The sequence below is a fragment of the Caloenas nicobarica genome, chromosome 1 (assembly GCF_036013445.1).
Source record: "Caloenas nicobarica isolate bCalNic1 chromosome 1, bCalNic1.hap1, whole genome shotgun sequence".
NCBI classification, from domain to species: domain Eukaryota; kingdom Metazoa; phylum Chordata; class Aves; order Columbiformes; family Columbidae; genus Caloenas; species Caloenas nicobarica.
In genome coordinates this window covers 78320986-78341707 of record NC_088245.1, presented here as the reverse complement: position 1 = coordinate 78341707, position 20722 = coordinate 78320986, and the positions used below count along the sequence as shown (strand labels likewise).

At 38.6% G+C, this 20722-nt stretch overlaps 1 protein-coding gene across 1 annotated transcript in view; it reads left to right on the top strand.

Moving 5' to 3' along the window:
* The window catches only part of RASSF8 (Ras association domain family member 8), a 93462-nt gene that overhangs the window by 38863 nt on the left and 33877 nt on the right, over positions 1–20722 (top strand). The window contains exon 2 of the mRNA XM_065656556.1: positions 1726–1821. The gene's annotated coding sequence lies outside the window, so the exon portion shown is untranslated. The remainder of the gene's footprint in view (positions 1–1725; positions 1822–20722) is intronic.

Below are 20722 nucleotides of genomic sequence, written 5' to 3'. Positions count from 1 at the left end.
TTTGCAATAGATGAGGACAACTTTAGCATCTTGAAGCTGAGCTCTCATAGTTTGGGGTGATACGATATTTCTCTCTTCTTTACCTCCCCTTCCCCCAGCAAAAGCATATACATCTCTGGATTAACTGAGTCACCATCTGTGTTTTCCTAATCTAGCATGTGTATATGGGGATTGATAAGTAACTGGGGCTCAAGCACTGGTGATTTAACCTATGGTGGATTAAATGAACGTTCAGCATTATCTATGACTACATGGTGAGTAAACCCAAGTACAGAATCTGAAGTGATTGATGTTCTATAGTGTAACTGCAAGCAAATACATTAAGGCTGTTTTAACAAGCACTTTTTCCATGTATGAAACTACAGCTTCTCAGCTGAGAGGCATAAGCTCACCAAAAACTGGTTATGGTCATTTTGGAGCTAAAGTAAAAAGGCTCATGTGAACCATTAGTAATTGATAGTGGGTACACAGGGCGGAAAGCATAAAACATCACAAAGACATATTCTGACAACTCAGGAATTTAATGAATATTGGTTTGTGAATAAAAGCTATATATTCAGCTCATGGTGGTGAAAATGATTTGATATGTCCCTGAGATTTCTGGAGCTCCTGAATGTCCTATTTTGAAGTTTTTTGCCATAATGAGAGAAGTAGTTACTCGTATAGGACTTTGTGTAGTGTGCATAGTCTAGTACTTTACAACAGGCCAGTCCTTTCCTTCCAGATCTTTAAGGAGGTGTTTGTTGTTTCCTGGACCCTTATGACATGCTTACACTGGAGTTGGTGCTTATTGAATCTTTTCATATAGCTCTGATGGTACTAGGAAAAAAAGAGTTTGTCTGTACAGCCACTTGTCTTGACAAAATTCAGTGGCCCACAACAGTGGAAGAGGAGACACTAAAAGACTAGAGGAAAGTTTTCCTGATTTAGATCTATTATTCTATGCTTCTGTCAAGCTGTAAAGCTCTCATTTAGTGTTACACATAATTCCTATGAAATATTATTCAGAAAGTCTTTGGTGAAGGTTTAAAAATAACCCCTTCTTCTTGGCCATGATTTAGTATTAGGCAATGTTTGTAAGTCTGTCAAAATGATGCTGTTAAACATCACTGTAGTAATCACCCCTTCCAAGCTGATTAATATTAGTCTTAATGAGCAGTTTGGGATTTGTTACCCCTTGCCTAGTTTGTTGGCTTCTTATGTGTGCATTGTTCATGATTCACTACTGCAAGAGCGTTGGGATGTGGAGTTCAAGAGCACTTGGTGGTTTTTATATCTGGAATGCTTCTAGTTTGAGGATTATTTTCCTTAAAAACAAAATTAGGAAAAAAGATTGTGAAATAATCTCATGTATTTACAATATAGCAGTGGTAGATGCTCGTGACTACATAATACAGTGCTTATTATTTCCTAATGTCCTGGAAAGCTGTTGAAATGTTGTTTACCACACTAAGTTATTTATAGCAGGAAAATGTCACACCAGGTATAAAAGGTATCAAATTAAGTGCACTATTCCACATTTCTTTTGAACTAACTTTTAAAAACTAAAATACTACTTGTATGCAGCAGGCTGTTATCAATCTATATTGATCTATAGGTGCTAGGTGAACACTGGGGTTTTTTTGTTTGTTTTTCCCAGAGCATTATAGGGAGGAGGGTGAATAGGACTTTACCCTCAAGAAGGTAGTTTTACTAGTGTATAACAATGTTTCAATTTTTTTCTAGCAACAACTGAGCTTGTCAGCAGAGTTGACACCTATGCCTGGAGCAGCAGATTGTGCTAAGCCCTCTGTGTAAGCAGACATCTATCTTCATCTGCAGGTAAGAAGTTATGACCAAAAAAGTTCAAGTGAGAGTTTTCCTTCTCTCTTCTGAAAGTACTTGCACATAAAGCATGGCAAGAACTTGAAAGCTTAAAGAACTTCATAAATGTACATGCATCACTCCCCCTTTCTTCCTAAGGTTAGAAATCTGAGCAAGATCCCAGCTCCCCTGTTCTGTGCAATGTGTTTTCTCAAAACAGTTGTTCTAGAGCAGACCTTCAGTCCTCCTGCCAAGTTTATCTCCTCCAGTGATGTGATCTCCATGTATATGCCCCTTCCAGCTTTATAAGAGGGAGACCCAACTATCCTGTCGCTGGGGAGTGTGCCCTGAATGAGAGGGGACTTTCATCCCTGGCTCCTTTAGTTGTCAGGCCGCCTTGGGCGTCAACTCTCAGTGCCAGCTACAGCTGGGAGGTGACTTGTAGGTCAATCAGCTGTGGCTGCACATGGGTTTGGTGATTTTTTTAAATTTTTTTTTTCATTCATTCAAGTAAAAGTTCTGCAGGAGAAGTACTGTGACTAAAACACCCACATCACACCCCCAACAACCCAGCAGTCCAACTGTTTCCCATTCTTATTGTGAGCATACATTTAAAACACAGTGCTGGATATAAGGAGACATCCTCAGCTTGGCAAGTCAGACATTGCCAAAAATCCAAAAGAGATGTCAGGAAAAGAAAGCAGTTGCAGAAAATCCTGACAATGTGATTAATCTTTGATGCAGTGAAAATGTCAGAAGTTGGAATTAAACACTATAAAATATATACTGACAGATTATGCATTGATACTACTTGTAATATTGCTTTTTTTAAATTCTTCTTTTTTATGGTGTAAATGAAGTTAGTGAAGCCAGTGATGGAAGCATCACTCTTCAAATGTGTTCTGGAGTCCATGAGCAGAATGCAGTTCCTTCCCTGGCTTGTCACAGTTTACTTTGCTTAAAGCTAAGTTGTATTATATGTATATGCAGCTTCTAAGTGGTAGGCTTCTATACCAATCATACCCTATTCAGTGTTTTCCTGTGTAGAATACCATTCTACAACGACTTCTATTGCTAATACAACACTTTGTAGTGGTATTCCACTGATAATTGAAACAGGTGAGGGACCAGTATAACTAAACAGGACAAAATACTTTGATCATTTGCCAAAATGATAGCTTGTCTTGCATTTGTCTGTCTGAAGCACAGGCAAGCATAAAGGTACAGCAGCTTTTTCTTACTACATGAAAGGCTTAAGCACGCCATCATTGGTGGTTCTTCTAGCCCTGTAATGACAGGCAGTAATATCGCATGACTGGAAGTATTTACTTTCATTGTCTTTAATATACTGTAAAATGTTCACTAGTAGAAATATATATAGACATATCTAAAATGCACTCTGTTCATACTGTGTAGGAGCTGTGCTGAAGTGTATAGGATGAGAGGAGGTGGCCTCAAGTTGCACCAAGGGAGGTTTAAATTGGCTATTAGGAAAAACATATTCACTGAAAGGGTTGTCAGACATTGGAACAGGCTGCCCAAGGAAGTGATTGAGTCACCATCCTTGGTGGTATCTACAAGACATGTAAATGTGGCACTTAGGACAAGATTTAGTGGTGGACTTGGCAGTGTTAGGTTTACAGTTGGACCCAATCTTAAGGGTCTTTTCCAACCTAAATGATTGTGTGTGTGTATGCATATATACATATGTACAGCATTAAAAATGCTGTATTGTCTTGGAGTCTAGCTTTAGAGGCTGACACAGTCTTAATTTGTCCTGTATTTGAGAGGTCCTTTTGATTATTCATTACAATACTTTCAGTCGCACATTCTAGGCATGCTGTGTATCTCTGATAGAAATCAGTTGATCTTTTCTAAAGCAGACTTTTGGAGAGTATTGATTGCTGCTCGCAACCAACACAATATATTCGTATTAAAGAATATGATGATTCTGTGTGGTGGAGTAGTACCAGCAATGAAGACAGCCCTGTTGACTGCAACAGCATGTAGAATTCATAAAGACACAGGTCTTATTTTACCCAGGTGGCATTCAGCCAGGCACATATATATATGTGTATAAATGAGCGTTAACCTGTAACTCCAGGAAACTGAGCATGTGATGGTATTGAGTCAGGTTTTCTTCTGCCAAGCTAAAATATTTCAGTATTTGTTGTGACCATTATTTGAGTAAATTACTTTCAGTGGAGCAAGTCTGTGGCTAGCTGCCAGGTGATTAGAGTGTCACTCCTCTGTTTGTCACTTTGAAATAAGCCATGTGATTTAAGCTCTTTGAATTATTTTATTGTGTGAGAACAGGAGGTATGGTATGTGCCTGCTGAAAATTCATCAAGGTGGTGCTTGTCCATCCTCATATGAGGAGAGTTACTTATTTACCTTCACTTGTTTTGAATAAACCAAATGTTTTCTTCATAAGCATCATTAATCTAATTTGATATTATTATGGGACAGTTTGCTGTTTATTTTGGAGCACAGGACAAAGGGTCAGCTTGTAATATGTGGCTTAATAAAACACTTCTTCCTAGCTGAAATAAGTCCCAATAGATTTTTGTACTTATAAAAGTGGGTTTTTTTCAGTGTCAATAAATAAAATGACAGAAAAAAAGTTTTGGATAGTCTTTCAGTCTGGTTTCTTTACCTCAAAGAGAAGGCAATAGAACTGGAAAATGTGTAGAGGACAGTAAGGATGATGAGAGATATGAGCAATCTAGCAAGGTAGGACTTTTCAGTCTAAAAGAAAGGTAGCTTGATGTAGGAGAGGAGCCTACAAAATCATGAATGAGAGGAAGGCAAGCAGGACGTACTTCATTCACTCTGGCAGCACAAGAACCAGTGGACATCAAATGAAGCTAATAGGAACGTAGTTCAGAACAAACAAAAAGCAAGTCATTCTTCATACTACAAGAATTAGATCTATGGAACTCCTTGCTATGAAGCTGTGGAGGCTGAAGAGTGGAAGAGAAATCTAACTGGGCCTAATAAATACAAATCACACCTGTGAGTACAGGATCTAGGACCAGTTGGAAGCCAACAGGGCTTTCAGGAGGACTCTAAAGTATTCTTGAAGCCTTTTTCTTCTTCCGTGGGCATTTGCTATGACTCCTTGTTCCTTTTATTTTTAGGGGTTAGGAATGTTAATGTCCAATGTTTTTTGTTTTCTGGCTTTCTGAGGCAAGTTCTAAGTATTTTCCACAACAGCATCAGCAAAGGTTTCAGGTCCTGCTCCACGTTGTTCCGAAGGGGCACTACTCTTCTCACTTGTGGAGTTTCTTCCTGCAGGTCACATAGGACAGCTCTCTTTCTTGTGTTGAGACTTTGTAGTTGTGCAAACTGTTTCCTTTTGAATGTCATAGTTGCAGTTGCCTTTGACTGTTTACTGGCAAAGTAAGCTGCTGCTAGTCAGAATGTGGTTTATATCACCAGATAGTGAAAAATCTTGTAAACCCTCAAGGGTGATGGATTTTTCCTGTCAGGGGCTTCAAAGATCTATTGTGCAATGTCAGCATCAGTGACCTGCTTACGGTGATGAATCCATGTTGGAGACAGATTTACAGGGCTGGATGGACATTTAGTCTTGGCCCAGTATTCCTCTTCTTACTATCTTCAAGTAGTGTAGATTGTCTGAAATTTTCTTCACAGCTTAGAAAAGCAGTAGTTCAGGACAAGGTTCTTTGTGACTATTAGGTAGTCCAGGATCCCTATACTTCATGAAACTTCTTTTAATTGATGAATTAGAATTTTACTCATGTTGCTAGTTTATTTTGAGAGGAGTGACTTCCTTTGATAAACTTTTTTCCTGCTTCCATACCTTAAACATTAAATATGATTAGTGGACAAAAATTGACCTGCTTGAGAATTATAGACTTATTTTTTCTTTAAAGGTCAGTGTAGGTCTCCAAACTTATTTAACTAGCACAAAGTCTTAAATGCAGTTGACAAAACATTTGTTTTGAGAGACACTTCAGAGGCTTTCACCAGTAGGACACTTCTTCAGTTTTTCAAGTAATAATTCCTTACTGAATCAGTAAGTATATAGCACTGCTTTCTTGAACAGCTTTTTTTCTTCCATTTGCATGACCTGCAAAAGTTTTCTAACTGGTTATCCACTGTGTGGGTTTCCAAATGCAGAAAGGGAGATATTACATTCTCTGGAAAGTTTAATAAGCACAAAACCAGACTTTATTGGTGTTTGAACACTGGGACTTCATTTGTATTCTCTAGCTGTTGAGTAACTGCTGGAGTGTTTTGTGGCCTGTGTTTTACATGAAGTAGATGTCTTTGACCCTCCTGAGCTAAGAGGTACTAGCTGCACTAAAAAAAAAAAAAAAAAATCTGAGTGTACTCCCTTCCAGAGCTGTATTTATCCCATGAAAGCAGGGTGGAATTTCTTTTTCATCTGGATGTCCCAGATCATGAACCAGAAATCGCATTCACTGATCTTGCTGTGATTTCTGCCCCTCCATCTTTGCTCCTAGTATCTACTGAAAGGAATGAAGAGATGGTACAAGTTCCCAGGTGCTTTCTAAAAGCATCTCTGGTTCAGAGAGAGTTTTTCTCTGACAAGTCAGGAAGTTCTGATTGGGATGAGAAATAATCTTAAAGGAAACATTCTGACTTTTTGCATTTTCATTGCTTCACTTGCATGTTTCAACTCACTGTGTATACCCCTTTCTCATCCTGCGTTTGAGTCAGTACAGAAAAAACCCCCGAGATTGCTTTGACAATGTTATCACTGGGATTCTTGAATTTTGCTGCATTCTTTAGATTACCAAAAATGCTTTTAATCTTTCCTGTCTCTCCATTCCACACTCCCAGCCCCAGAGTTGAACACTGCACAATGTAGCTCTTGTTCTATTGCTGTCTGTGGTGCAGCTCTTTAATGACCTTGCACTTGTTCAGACTGGTGGGATAGCATAACTGAAGTTGAAGATACCACAATATGTGCGTCTGTTTCCTTCATTTTGCTCACTTGTTCACATTTTTATTACATGTAGCTTCTTGCTTTCTCATTTAAGCATTATGTTCTTTCCCCTTCTTATTGTCTTATGTAAATTTGTCCTTATATAAAACTCAGATCTTGTATCTAGATCTAAATTGTTTGTTTGTAACACCTCCACTTCAAATTTCTGAAATGCATTTAAAGTTGCAATATATGACTGTGTTTCTGAGGAAATATTCTGGTCTTATGTTTAAAAAAAAAAAAAAAAGTAATTCTGCCGGTGGTTTTTCCAAATCAGGATTCATCGTTTTCTTGCCAACTGAGGGCAAACAGAAAATGGAATGTCTCTGAAGTGGAGACAGTGTGTCTGGAAACAAGGGCAGAAATATTGATAATAAATGTTGGGTAGGGTGATGTGTGGAAGTGCCACTTAAGTGAAGAGACAGGGAAGCCTAGCTTTTCTACTTCAAAAATGTTCGATTCATTCTTTTTTACTCGGGACATGGGTCACCACATCTAAGCCCTGTGTGTTGCAGGCAAACTATTTCATACTTTTGTTCGCTAATTCATTGAGCCTTGGCAAGGTTTGCATCCGCTCACTGCTGCACTTGCTGGGTTGGCTTTTTCTATAGAACAGTGAAAAGAATGGCGTCATGCATTTCCCTAAGTGTTAAGCTAGCCTCACTGACCTTTTCGAGGTCATAGTTTAGTTTTTATTTATTGATTACTACAGACTTATGCAATATTCTGCTATTTGTAGTAGCAACATGTAGAAGACCTCACCTGATGGGTGTTTAATGATACAGAGTTGTTAAACACTTGAAAAGAAAAAATATGTGCATTTTATCCAACTTCTGACAACAGCTCAAACTTTTTCAGCTTGATGTTTGTGTAGCAGTAACTAAAAATGGTGTTTTCCCAGCCTGCAACTGCAAATAAAGTATTGATTTTTGCACTAATTGCAATGCACATTAGTAATTTATCTTTCTGGCAGGAAAGAAACTCTGCTTTTTAGAGGTATGTCATTCTAATACAATCTTTTCATCATGAAGGCCTGACAATCCTGTAGACTGCTTCCTGCAAAGGATAGCTTCACAATATTTAAAATGGAGAATTTCTAGACTGTAAAGAAATAAAAGTTTACCTTTAGAATTTTATTTGTTAAAGAAACATGCTTTAGTAATTGGTATCTTGAAGTGAGGAAGAAAAATTAGCAGCTAAAATGAGTCAAATTTGAAGTCTATCTTATTTGTCAAATTTTGAAGGTATTTGTAGGTCAGATTTTTAAGTTAATATTCAGATCATTCATCACTAAATAGGAAGAGAAACATGGACGCCTGCCTTTACTCTTTAAATCTAGCTTTGTGCTTTTAAAAGTAATTTCAGACTTCTTTTGTATAACTTTTCCTAGGTCTGACAAGGCTTCTAATCGAAGCCTTCAAGTTTTTCCAGGAAGCTGGAGAACCACACAGTTTGTCACAGAGCTGGCCAAGTCTGGCACCTGTAAGAAGACTATTACATTTTTACATTTTGGATGAAGCATCCCTTTGAATGGCACAGTAAGGCTTTGTTTCTATACCAAAAAAAAAGACTGAAAGCCCCATGTGCTTTCAAACAAAACCAAAAGGTTAAGATTCCACCATATTTCTTCTAAAAACAAATATTCTGTGGTTATGTGCATCTCTTCAGGCTGGGTAAGGAAATTATTATTTTCAGAGTGGACTTTTTCAGCTCACCAGCAAAGTCATTTTCAAAACACACCGTGCCCCCCACCCTTTTTTTTTTTTTTGAGCAAAATCAAACTTCTCAACTTTTTGTTTCATCCCCAGGCTTTCCCATCAATTCAGATATTCAGAAAGGAAGGGAAGCAAAGGCTTAGACTGCTGGAATTCATTGCATTATATTTTTGTTTAACGAATCAGTGGTGAGCACACTTCTCAATGAGGTTCAAGCCTCTCTCTTGCCAGAGGGCGTTTGAACAGGATTTCCTAAGCTGAATCTTCTCAGTTTGGTACAGAGACAGTTTTCCCCCCTCTCTCTCAATGACCATATCTCTGGGAGATTCCTGGACTTTGAAGTCCTTGTTGCAGGGAACACTTTAGTTCTGCACAGGAAATGAGAGGGTGTCTGGAATGGTTTTCCTCAAAGTTCTGTAGGCTGACGATTAGCACAATTTCTTGGCATATTTCATCGTCATCTTGTCCTTTTTTTTTTTTTTGGTTTAAATAAAGATTTCTTACACCAGGGTGTTGTCAGGGAACTGGGGTATGCACTTGTGCACTTACAGTATTTCACTAAGTAAAACTAAGTAGTTTTAGCACAAATGCTCAATCTGAAGTCTGAGCGTAGTTTAGGAGGTTTGTAGCTTTATGTCGCTTCTGCTTTGATTTGGGCAAAGGTTGTATTTTTAAAGATGTTTGTTTGTCAGATCCTTGCTTTCAAGGAGCATTATGTGTATGTTCAATTCTCCTGTGAATCTACTAGTGTATACGAAGCAAAGCATGCGTTCAAGCCTTTTTAGGCTTGTGGCTCTCTTTGTTTATGAGTGGAAAATAAGATCTTGTAAACCATGATGGTCTTCATAGATTATGCAGTAAAGATTGTAGTCTTTTACTGTATCCAAGAACCTTACTTGCAGAGTACAAACTACAACATTTATTCTAATTTAGTATCATAATATATATCACCAGTAGTTTGCTTTTATTAGTTGAAACAGATATTCTAGAGCATGCTTGGACAAGAGATGTTTAATTTTGTTGGCAACATTTTTGATATAAAAAAGAGAGTAACTAAAATATAGCTACTGCGTGTATGCCACTATTCTTCCCTGTGCTGGAAAAAGTTATAGGATGTTATTTAGATGTTCTTAGAACCCTGTCTATCCAAACAGGAAAATAAGATAATTAATGACTCTAGTCAAAGAGAGAGTTTTCAGTAAATAGGGAGAGGAGTGACTGTACAGTGATGTTCATTTGTAGATACGTTTGGATTTTTTTTTTCCTCTGGAAATAATACTCTTCCACATGTTTTTAACTTGGTTTATGTACATAAGGCTTCAGAAATGCACTTGATTTCAAGAGGCTCAGACAAGGAGGGTCAGATAGCTGTAATAATACTTAAAGATAAAATGCTGTTAGTCTGCTTCCTGTAACACAAACAAACAAATTGTTTTGATGAGTGGTTCTGGTCATTTAATTATGTAAACATCAGAAGACTTGCATCTGAAGTAGATACACAGTCAGGAAGATGAAACATGCTATTTACTGAGGGTCTTGTAAGGATGAAGGTTATTTACCATTTTCAAGTATTTCCAAGTATAATCTAGAATAGATGCTTGCTGGAATTTCAAATACAGAAACAAAGGCTTTATTCAAGCAACTTAATGTAGCGATTAATATGGCATTGGCATTTCAGTGTAACCAGTGATGACAATGTTCTTTTCAGATCAAATGTCTTGCAAAAATGGGAGTTGTTCAGTTTTAGGGCTGGGGAGTGCTGTGGCAGCAGCTTGTTTCCCAGCTAGCTGTAAACACTGTGTGCAGAATGCGTGGCCTCTTCCTCTCCTCCCTTCCATGCAACTGCACTCTCCATCCCTTTCTTTGAAATGAAAGTTATGGCACGGAAGTGAAGGCAAGAACCATGAGCTATATTAAAATATATCTCTTATTAACTTGTGTCAGTTTAGCTCTCTACTCACTCTCTGTAAACCCGTGTGATTTTCTTCAGTAGGAGAGCCATATTGAGGATGAAGCACTGCTCGTACTTCTCTGTTGCTGACAACAATCTAGTAGTCCGTGTCTAAAGCATGTGTAGGCTGCTTTCTGCCATGCCATGTTAGTGATCCATTCAGCTCTTCATGTCACATTTGTAGACAGTGTAAGCTGGAGGTACAAATAAGTGTACATGATAGTACAGACTGTCAAACTAAAATGTGGCAAAAAAGGCTTTTCGCAGATTTGTTAGGTATCTTTGCATACTTCACGTGCACATTAAGTGTTTCAGCCACATGAGAAGTATCTTTGCCAAATGTAGTATTATCAGAGATTTTCAGATGGGCTTGTGTAATTCGTTTATTGATTTTGAAAAAACAACACAGCATGGGAGTCTTTGTCAGACAGTCATGAATCTTTGCCTACTATTCAGAGCAGGCAAGCTGTGCAATTCCCCTTATACCTTTTAAACAGGATCATAGAAAATGTTGCTTGGAAGGGTCCTTGGGAGATCACGTAGTCCAACATCCTGCCCAAGCAGAACCATCACCAACACAGTGTAAAGTCTGCTATGGATTTCGTCTGGCCACGTCTCGAAAACCTACAGGGATGGAAGTCTTCACATCCATTCTGGCTAGCCTGTCCTGAGGCTGCCCTACCGTCCCACGAAAGAAGTTTTTCCTAATATCCATTTTGAATTGCCATACTATCCCTGGTCTTCGCAGCTCTTTGAATACTGGTTGGAACGCTCTGTTCTCCTACACTAGCGTGCTGGGGTCCTGGGGGAGTTAGTACGCTCAAACTCCCAAACAAGGTGTCTTAAGACATTTATTTCAACACAGTAATGGCTAAACCAAAATACTAAAGTAGTGCGGCTTGCCTGGCTTCTGATTAATGTATATATATAAAAAACAAAAGCTTTCTGGTAAGATTTAAGACTGTTTCACATCTTAACATGGAAATCTACTTCAGAATTTGGTGAGGAAAAGTCACTCTTCCTCGTTTATTTTGTATCTGAAAGACTAATGTTGTAGTCAGAAGTACAGTGGTTTTATTAAAAGAAAACAAATAAAAAGGACATCAGTAGTGTGTTGTGTAGCTGACAGTCTCTAGTTCAATCTCTTCGATATACCCTTAAATAATTTCTTTACAGGGTTGTGGGGGTTTTTTGGGGGGTAGGGAGTGGGGAGTGGATCTTTGTCTTCATAGCTAAAGAATCTTATATTTTTCTTTACTGAAGGGGATAGCTCTACGAAATACAAAACTTAAACGTGAATGTGGGGAACCCCTAGAAAAATAACTTTTAAGTAGCATTAGTTTCCATCTTGCAGCTCATGTGGCCTGAGATGGGGGAAATATAGGCTTCTGTGAGTAACATTAAACTTTCCATTTTCAATTCCATAGAGGCTATATAAATCTTATCCTACGTGCAGTTGATGCAAAGGCTATGGTTGTATGGGAAAGATAACTTTATCTAGTAAAATATAGATGGTAATGCAGTTTTATAGTGGAATCCCAAATGCCTTTACTTTCCTGGGAGATGTGTCAAAAGTACCTACAAAATTACTTTAATCACTAACTTCTTTTTTTCTGTCTCAGTGCCAGTAATGTGTTATGGAAGTGCTTTACAGGTACAGGTTTTAAAATAACATGGAAAGGGACCTGTATGTCATAGTCTATCACAAGTGGTTTAGATTCTGTTTTTACTGTGACATGTAAAGTCTGGTCTCTTAGTCGGGGATTCTAAATTGAATTCATCATGTTTGTGTGTTTGGTTTTGTGTTTTTTGTTGTTCTTGTTTGTTCATTTGTTTTGGGTTTTTTTGTCTTACCTCAGTTCTGAGATATGCATAGAGTTGGCAAAACATGCTCTTGAGTTGCAGTAGACCCCTTTGCAGGGTGTAAATGGATATAAAGATGCACATACATTATAATAGCATAACTTTTCCTAGGTATACCAGCAACACTTCACCTGCAAAGTTTGCACGGCAGCTTAGAAATATTGACAGAAAGTGCTTATTAGTCAAATGGGTGTGGTATCCACTCACTTGAAAGCTGCTACAAATGTACAAGATGGTATGGTTTTATTTTTTTTAATAAAAGAAAGTGAAGTAGCAAAAGTTCCTCTTAGGCAGATGGTAGTTTTAGAAACACTCCTTTTCTGTATGAAACCACAGAGGTAAACTGGAGGTTGAGCTTGGTGCATGTCTTGATAAGCTCAGGCAAGTGGTTCTGATGCTGGATTCTCTAGTATTAAGCAAGAAGGATTTGAGCACTGTTGTGTTCCCTTAGCAGTTCTGTTTGGTTTTCATTACATTCACTTTGCTATTTAACAAAGCTTGTGTGTGCTTTTCAATATTTTATCCCACACACCGCGCTTTGACATCTGACATTTGGCCTACTTGGATTGATTCCTCTATTAAGTGAGAGGAAGGTCATGCTTTTTTGATAGTTTAGACAATAACCTGCATTGACAGTGATCTATGCTAAACTGGATTTGAATTTAATTAAGGTTTCCTATTTTTAATTAGGCTTTACATTGCGTGTTAGTGTGGTGCATTTTCTTCAACTTTCTCTTGCTGCAATGACCAAATACTTGTGCATAATTAGTCATTATGGCCTGTTAGCTGACTTATGTTCTCTCAGTGTCATGCAGGGGATTTGGAGTGTGTGGCTTGGGATTTTTTTTTGAATGCAAGTGCTGGCTAAATATTGAGACTGTAGACTGACCTCTGCGACAGATTTCCTGTAGTCTCTACACAGGTATTACCCTAGGCCAGTTTAAAGATTTCTGAGCCTGAAGCTCAGTCTACACCTTCACTGGTGCAGTTTTAGTCTCTTTCCAAATGTTCTTGCAATGAGGTGGCAATAATGTCACAGGACACAAGTAGGCTAAGAAAGTTCTGTGTAGATCTCAAACTCTGTGTTAACAAGAATTTCTTCGTGCTGGACTATTTCAAAAGTTTTGAGGGGAATCTGTTGTCTTTCAGTGAGTGTGGAAATAACATTGTGCTGTGGTAGACACCCTCTATTTGAGAAAATGAGTGCTTTCTACCTCTGTGTTTGGGCCAAGGCAACATCCTTGGCGCTTCTGTCTGACAGAGGCAACTTCAAGGTTGAAACTATCCATAGATTAGATAACTAGGGTGGGCTTCAAGGCAAAATCCTGTTTCATAAAGCCCTTGAAGGGCAACATGACCTCTGCAAGAAAGTTGGAAAAAAAAAAGGACAAAAAAAAGACTAGAGCCTGAATATTATGTACCAATTTTTGTACTGCACTCTGTTTCCTCTCATCTTGCAACATCACAAGGACAAGAGTCAGCAGAAGCAAGAAATCCTGGTAGTTATCTGTTAGCATTACAGGATGGAAGGTTTAAATGTTCTGACTGCTCCCTGGATGCTGAAATCAGAACTTAATAACAGTTTCTGGTGCTGATTCATTCAAACAGGCAGTCTTGATCCATGACTTAAAAGTTGCTTCAGGTAGGCTAAACTCTGTTTAACTTCCTGGTTAATATGCATGTTTGTATTAACCTGGCCTTATGTGTTGACAAGGCAGTAAGAATCAGAGCCATTTAGGATGGAGAAAACATCTGAGACTGGAACAGATGATCCAGCACTTGTCCAAAGCATGTCTGAAAATGGAGCTGATACATTGTTTTGCTTTGGAGTGTGCTTTTTTCAAGTTTTGCTGTCTCTGTGATATATAAAAATATTGATAATCTAAAAGATTATCAGTTAATTATATTTTCAGGTTGTTTTTGCTGTGAAGGTGTGTCTGTCTTCAGGCTTTCTTTCCTCCCTTGGGTTAATGCTTTCAGAATACTAAATGATCGAGTTTTTTTCATAGGAAAAAAAAGTTAAAACTTCTATTACTGAATAACTCATGCAGAGATATACATCTGGTCCTGGTTTTAGTCACTGTTGATCTTTTAGAGTGTTTAAGAGATGGTTTTTGTATTTCACCCTCTGAAAGTTAGTCTAGTATTCACCCAGTGGTACTATTCTGGAGACCCTGATGCATACTTTACTCTCTGTGCTTTGGGAAACATACAGTGTAAGCTTCCTGAGTTCTCATCTTTGCTGTCAGGACTGTGTATGCATTTCTATGAAAGCTTTTTCTTTTTTTTAATCCAAATTCTGTAAGCAGTATTAAGGACTGAAAAGTGTTCCATACCATAAGAATACATTTAATTACCAGGTTCATATAGCTAAAATCCTTCTTGCTTTTTCCACAGTACATTGTTTTTGTTTGGTGGTGGTTGGTTTTTTCGGGGGTTGTTTGTGTCTTTGCGGGGGAGGGAGGGGGTGTTGGTTTGTGGGGTTTTTTTGGGAGGGTGGTTGGGTTTTTTGCCTTCATGACAACAAGAGGAATGATACATGCCATCACCTGAAATAACACTTGTCTAAAAATAAAAAGATGGCATTTGAGGCCCTTCAAACAAAGAAGAGTCTAGAACCCTGCTCTCCCATTTCAGGGGCAAATGCTCTGAGCTGCTATATATAGTCTCCTCCTCATCCTTGGATCTAGTATTCAAATCCAAAGGAAAGAATGAGGTACTAAAATTCCTGAGAAGGACTTTGAGCTCTGAATGTTCCCCCTCCTCACCCAGCCTGACTGAAGAGCCTGAATGCAAGAGAGATTCATTTGCAGGTGCAGATGTCTTGGGGGGGGGGGGCACAATGACACTTGGTGGCTGTCCCCAGATATTTACCTCTGTCCTTTTGCTGCACTGAGTAGGGAGCCTTGGTGCTGCAGGTTTTATGACATGCTTTCCTGAAGCCCAGAAAGAACGTCGCAGTGCCCAGCATGCTGCCTGTAAGGATGTCTTGCTCTTGGTTTGTCTTTACCAGGGAATGTAACCCTACAGAGTTGCTTCTAATCACCCAGCTGCTTCTGGTCAATGTCACTCATTGCTGTCTTAAATACTGCTTTTATAAAGCTTTCCTGCCCATTCTGGAAGTTAAAGTACTGTCACCTGCAGTTTGGTTTCGAGCCTGCAACCATGTTGCTTAGATATCTGTCCTGGCACAGTTATTCTAAATAATATTGCTCCAAGTGCTCATGTGGCAGTGTATTTGTGCTCTCCTGTAAAGATAAGAACTCATTACCTCAATTTGCTTTTGCAGTTCTGCAAGTGTAATGATTGAAGGGTGATGGCATGTGGAAGAAAGCATTTTAGAACTCAAGCAAGGCTAGTATCTGATCTCTTTTCCTGCAGGTTTTCTTGGTGTGTTTATCCTTAAAAGTATGTTTTGTCAATGTGGCAGTCATTGTGCAGCTGACAGTGGATTACAATATTGTTTGTTTAGGATTCAGAAGCCTAGTATTAGATTGCTTCTTGTCAGCAAAGTGCAGGATATACCACATGGTGTTTGCACATGGAAACAGTATGACCCCAGCCCTAGCAGTGGAATTCAGATAAAGTGATACTGTTCTCTGGCTTTTTTATTTCTTCAGTAAAATACATGAAATTGTATGAGTATAGCTCTATGCATTAGTTGAATGTGCCTTAACATCATGAAAGCGAATATTTCAGAAATAGCTTGGAGGTATTATACTCTATCTCCAGATATACCTAGTATTAAAGCACTAGTAAAGCAAGAAAGTGTATTACTAACATTAAAGTTGGGTTAGTTCAGCCTAAGTGTTTCATCTTCCTGTATCTAGGATCCCAGTGAGCTTTTGCAAGTGGAAGGACTGCAAATAGTTGAACAAGCAGGACTTCAGCTCCAAAGTTGTTTTTAATTAAAGGCTTTCTCTTTGGCAGACTACTCCCACATAGAGGGTTGGAAACTCATAAGTTTCCATGCATAGAATTTTTCTTTATTCCCCTGGGAGCACAACAGACTTGACCACCTACAAAGGATACAGATATTACAGTGAAAGCAAATTGTTTCCTCTCCAGGCAGAGATTTGCTGGGAATGAAAATAAGAGCTGAAAGTTTTGATTGTACTTCTTGTAGTCCATGTGCAACACAATTTCATCTTACAGAGAAATCTAAACTACTGCTATCTACTTTTAACTGTGCTGGTTGCATACACACAGATGAGTTCTCAGGAAGTGATAGTAGCTGTTACACAACAAAGTTTAGGCTGGTCAGAATGTCAAGGATGGAATTGCACTCGAATTCAGGTTATGGTGAAAACACATTAAAAGTGACCTTACTGTGATCTTTAGGTCAGGGGACTGGATCTCTTCCAGTGAGAGCAGGTTTAACCCTTTCTTCTCAAAGTGTTGCTGAACTACATTGCTTCTAAAAGCAAAAAGAGGAAACCAATCAAAACTTTGTGATTGCAACACTGTGAAGAGCTTGTTCTGTTCTTATCAATATCAGATGTAGCTGTCATGGTCCATTCGGATCCCTCATATTTATAGGTCAACATACTCTGTAAACTAAGCGTTATTTTATGAGCTCCTAAGGAAATAAAACAAACACATGTGACAAACAAAGGCTCAGTCCTGTTTGTACAGGCTAGTCTAACGTGAATTCACTAATTAATCACTTAATTCATGAGGTTTCTAACTCAAAAGTTGCAAGTTATGAACTGGAGAACTTGTAACTTGTGCACCTATAAGTGAAACAGTTACACAGCTGGTATTGAGTGTTCCTCTTTACTCCTACATCATGTTGTAGTCATCCCCTGTGTTGTACCAGGAAACACAAAAGCCTCAGCAGTCCAGCTGTTGTTGGATCCTCTTCAAAAGCTTTTTGCATAGGCTGACGTATTTTTACCTTCCAGCTTGGAAATTTGGTTTATACTGTTTCCATGAGTTAGCAGGTTCTGAAGAAACTACCAGACAACTAGCATGCAGAGACTATGGCTGCAGGAGACAGCAAGCTGCAGATGATAATGGCTGCATAATGACCTTTAGCTTTTTCTGACTGTCGTGTCCTGCCTGTGTGTTGCCCTCACTTTGACCTAATGGTGCTGCTGCCAGCACACATCAGGCCTTAGCGTGAGCTCTGTATAAGCCAAACTTCGAGCTGGAGGTGAGTGAGCAGTCACACTGGCTTGTAGACAGCAGAGCTGAAGTGTCTTTTAGGAGTTCAGGGACAGTCTGGGATATTCCCATTCCCAATGGAAGGCTGCTGCCTCACAATCCTGCTGCCTCACAATCCTGACTCCTCCAATGCCTTCCTTTCAGAGATGTGTGACTGCATCTCTACAGAACATGATATTACCCTTCAGAAACAGCCTTTCAAAGGACTCAAGTATGGGGTACCTTTATGTGCGCAACTTTCTATTTATGTGAGAACAATCCACTCTAAAGTGATAAAGGTTTGAACAATCCAGTTCTCTTAGTTTTGGATGGGTGCAGGTATGTTGAGAAGCAGCATCATGAAATGCAAAGAACTGGCATTACAAATTCTGTTACAATGCCCAGTTTGCCATACTTTGTTTCTAGCAGATAACCATTAAATTATTGTAACCAACTTAATACATTCCCTGTATAATATACAATAGCCTTTAGTATAAAGTTAATCATAACAACTACATCTCTTGTTTGTACATCTATCAGGCTGCAGGATATGTTTGCCATTATTATGTTGCCTTATTCTGCTATTGTGGAGATTGCTCAACTCTGTCCATACCAGTGACTGCATTATTTACACGGTAGAAGAAAGGAAGAAGAAATGAAGAAGTGAGAAGATCATGAAGACTTAAATTAGGGTTGGTTCCAAAACCTTGTTCTTTGCATATTGGACTTTGTCACAATGCAATCATTTTGTGAGGAGGAATGGTGACATGAGAAGCTGTTTCTATAACTGAGATGAGAAGAAGAAAGCAGGAGGTGGAGGGTTTGTTAGATGACTTAATTGCCAAAGGTTCCTTGGAAAACTTGACGTTCGCTCATGCAAAGTAATTAACGAAAAGATGATTTGCCCTTAGAATAAAAATACACAGCGAAAACATAAAATAAAAACAGAAGATGGGGATCTTGACAGATGAGATGAAAACTTTGAGTCACTAGAGTACATCTGTTTTGGGCCCCTCCATTTGAGGTATTTGAAGTGATTGAAGTTGCAGAGCCTGAGGCCTCAACACTTTCTGGAAATTAGAGCTGTTGAACTTATGAAACACATAGAAATATGTGTTTTGTGAACAATCTTAATATAGTTGACATTAAAACCATAGGCCTTTATTATCACCTCTTCAGCAACACAGATGTTCCAAAGACTTGCACTGGTGGTGGGTTTTTTTGTTTGGTGATGGGTTTTGTTTTGTTTGTGTGGTTTGGTTTGGTTTGTTTGTTTGTTTTAAGTTGGCCTGCATTACATACATTCGCTGTAAAACTCAATTGTCTGCTCTGTTTTGCACAGAAAACCAAGAAAACTTGATAAACAACTTTGCTAAAGATGTCCAAGCCACAGAGTGGTGAACTGTTCCCTAGAATTGCTAATGCCTAATACCTTCTTTAGAGGAATGGATACTTTTTCATAAAGATACTTAGAAGCACATGGTTAATTTGGACATTGATGTTTAATGTGCCTTTTCAATTTGTTCATTTGCAAAAATAAATCATTTTAAAAATGCAAACACCACTTTAATTCTCTTTTCTGATATATTATACTTACGTGATTGGGGTTTTTTAATTTGAATGTCGTGTTTTGGATGTCTGGACTCAATGTTTTCTATTTCGGATAATTTTAAGTCTTTATTTGCTCACAGTCTTACAAGTAGCAGAAACTTTCTGTAGGCACTTGCCCTTGAGTTCTTTCCAGGATTTAAATTGCTTGCTAGGTAATTGTGCTTAATAAGCCATTCTGGCTTCCTAATGTTACCACCTGGTATTGTACAGTTCCATAGCTACATATCAATAAAGATTAAAAATCCCAGCAACCATTTCTCACTTAAAAGAAAACTGGCTGGGCTCTTTTTTTAAGATCTGTCACAAAGTTTTAAATCCTTAACCCTATTAACTCATTCACTGCTGCTAATGGCTATAGCTCTCCAGACTACACAGCCTGTCCTCTATGTTTGTGTGGAAAGGAGGAGTCCACAGAAGTGGACGCTTAAAAAAAAAAAAAAAAAAAATTGGTAAGAAAGAACAGTGAAAACTAAAGATGTCCTGATTGGATATTCTGATTTTTTTTTTTTTCTGTTTCAAGAAAAATGCGAGCTGAACTTTGTACTCCTTTGTACATAAGGAGTATGGTGGTAGCACTGAGAGTATATCAGCACTTTGGCTCTTATCACAGCATAACTGAGCAGCTGAGATGCTGTTTTGTTTAACTTGGACTCTGTTCTTCAGTACCAGTACCTGGCATCCCAGGCATCTCATAATTAAGTTCAGAGACGAATGGTGAAGATCCAGCGTGATAAGATGAATGACGCTAAAATTCCTTCTGGTGGGGCAAATGTACTCCCAAAAGGCTTGATTAAGTTGCCAATCCTTTGGATGCTTTCCAGGAGCTCTTTAAGCAGGTCACTGTTTGTCCTGGCCACTCTAAAAGGCAATAGAACTCCCTGAAAGAAGGTACAAACTGCATAAGGTGTTTGTAGGACACATGGAGATGAGTAGAATAAGATTGATTAGCATGAGAAGCCGTAGGGTCACAACATGCCACCTGTTGATCCATTGTATTAATGGTAGGTGTTGTGCAGAAATAGATTAAGGGAGAATTTGAAGGAGGATGGTGAGGAGATTTAACCAGTAACTTGGTAGAGTTTCTCTTCTATGTGCATATCCGAGGCAATTTTTTCAAATGAAGCATAAAGCTGTCCAGTTCACTTGGAAAAACATATGAGAAATAAGAAGGGCAGAGAAGTCTGGAAGGATTTCCAGAATAAAAATAAGTAGACCACCTATAATGTACTAGAGAAAGGGGAGGGATACTTTGCACTCTCTGTTTTCTGGCAAGTCTGCTGACTCCAGAAAACTGTCCTGATATCATCATTCTGGGCAAGTGGAAAGGATGGGATTGCTGCGGGTCCAGTGAAGAGGAAGATGCAGTCATTAAGACTTGAGATGAAAGCCTTGTAACTGCATGGCCTGTAATGGAAGGCTGTATCTCTCAAGGTACACAATATAGACAGTATCTGAAAATATGAGGGGGGAATTGATAACTGGAAAGAGGTGCTGGCTTGAAGATGTTGCAATAGAAAAAGAAGGTAGGAACAGAAAAAGAAAAACTCTTTATATTGAATTTGAGTGAATATCCGTTTTCCAGCAGTATTGCGGTCTGTGATTTATGTTTAGTTGCTGTCAATTTTTTTTGGCATACAATCCTTTTTTTTTTTTTCC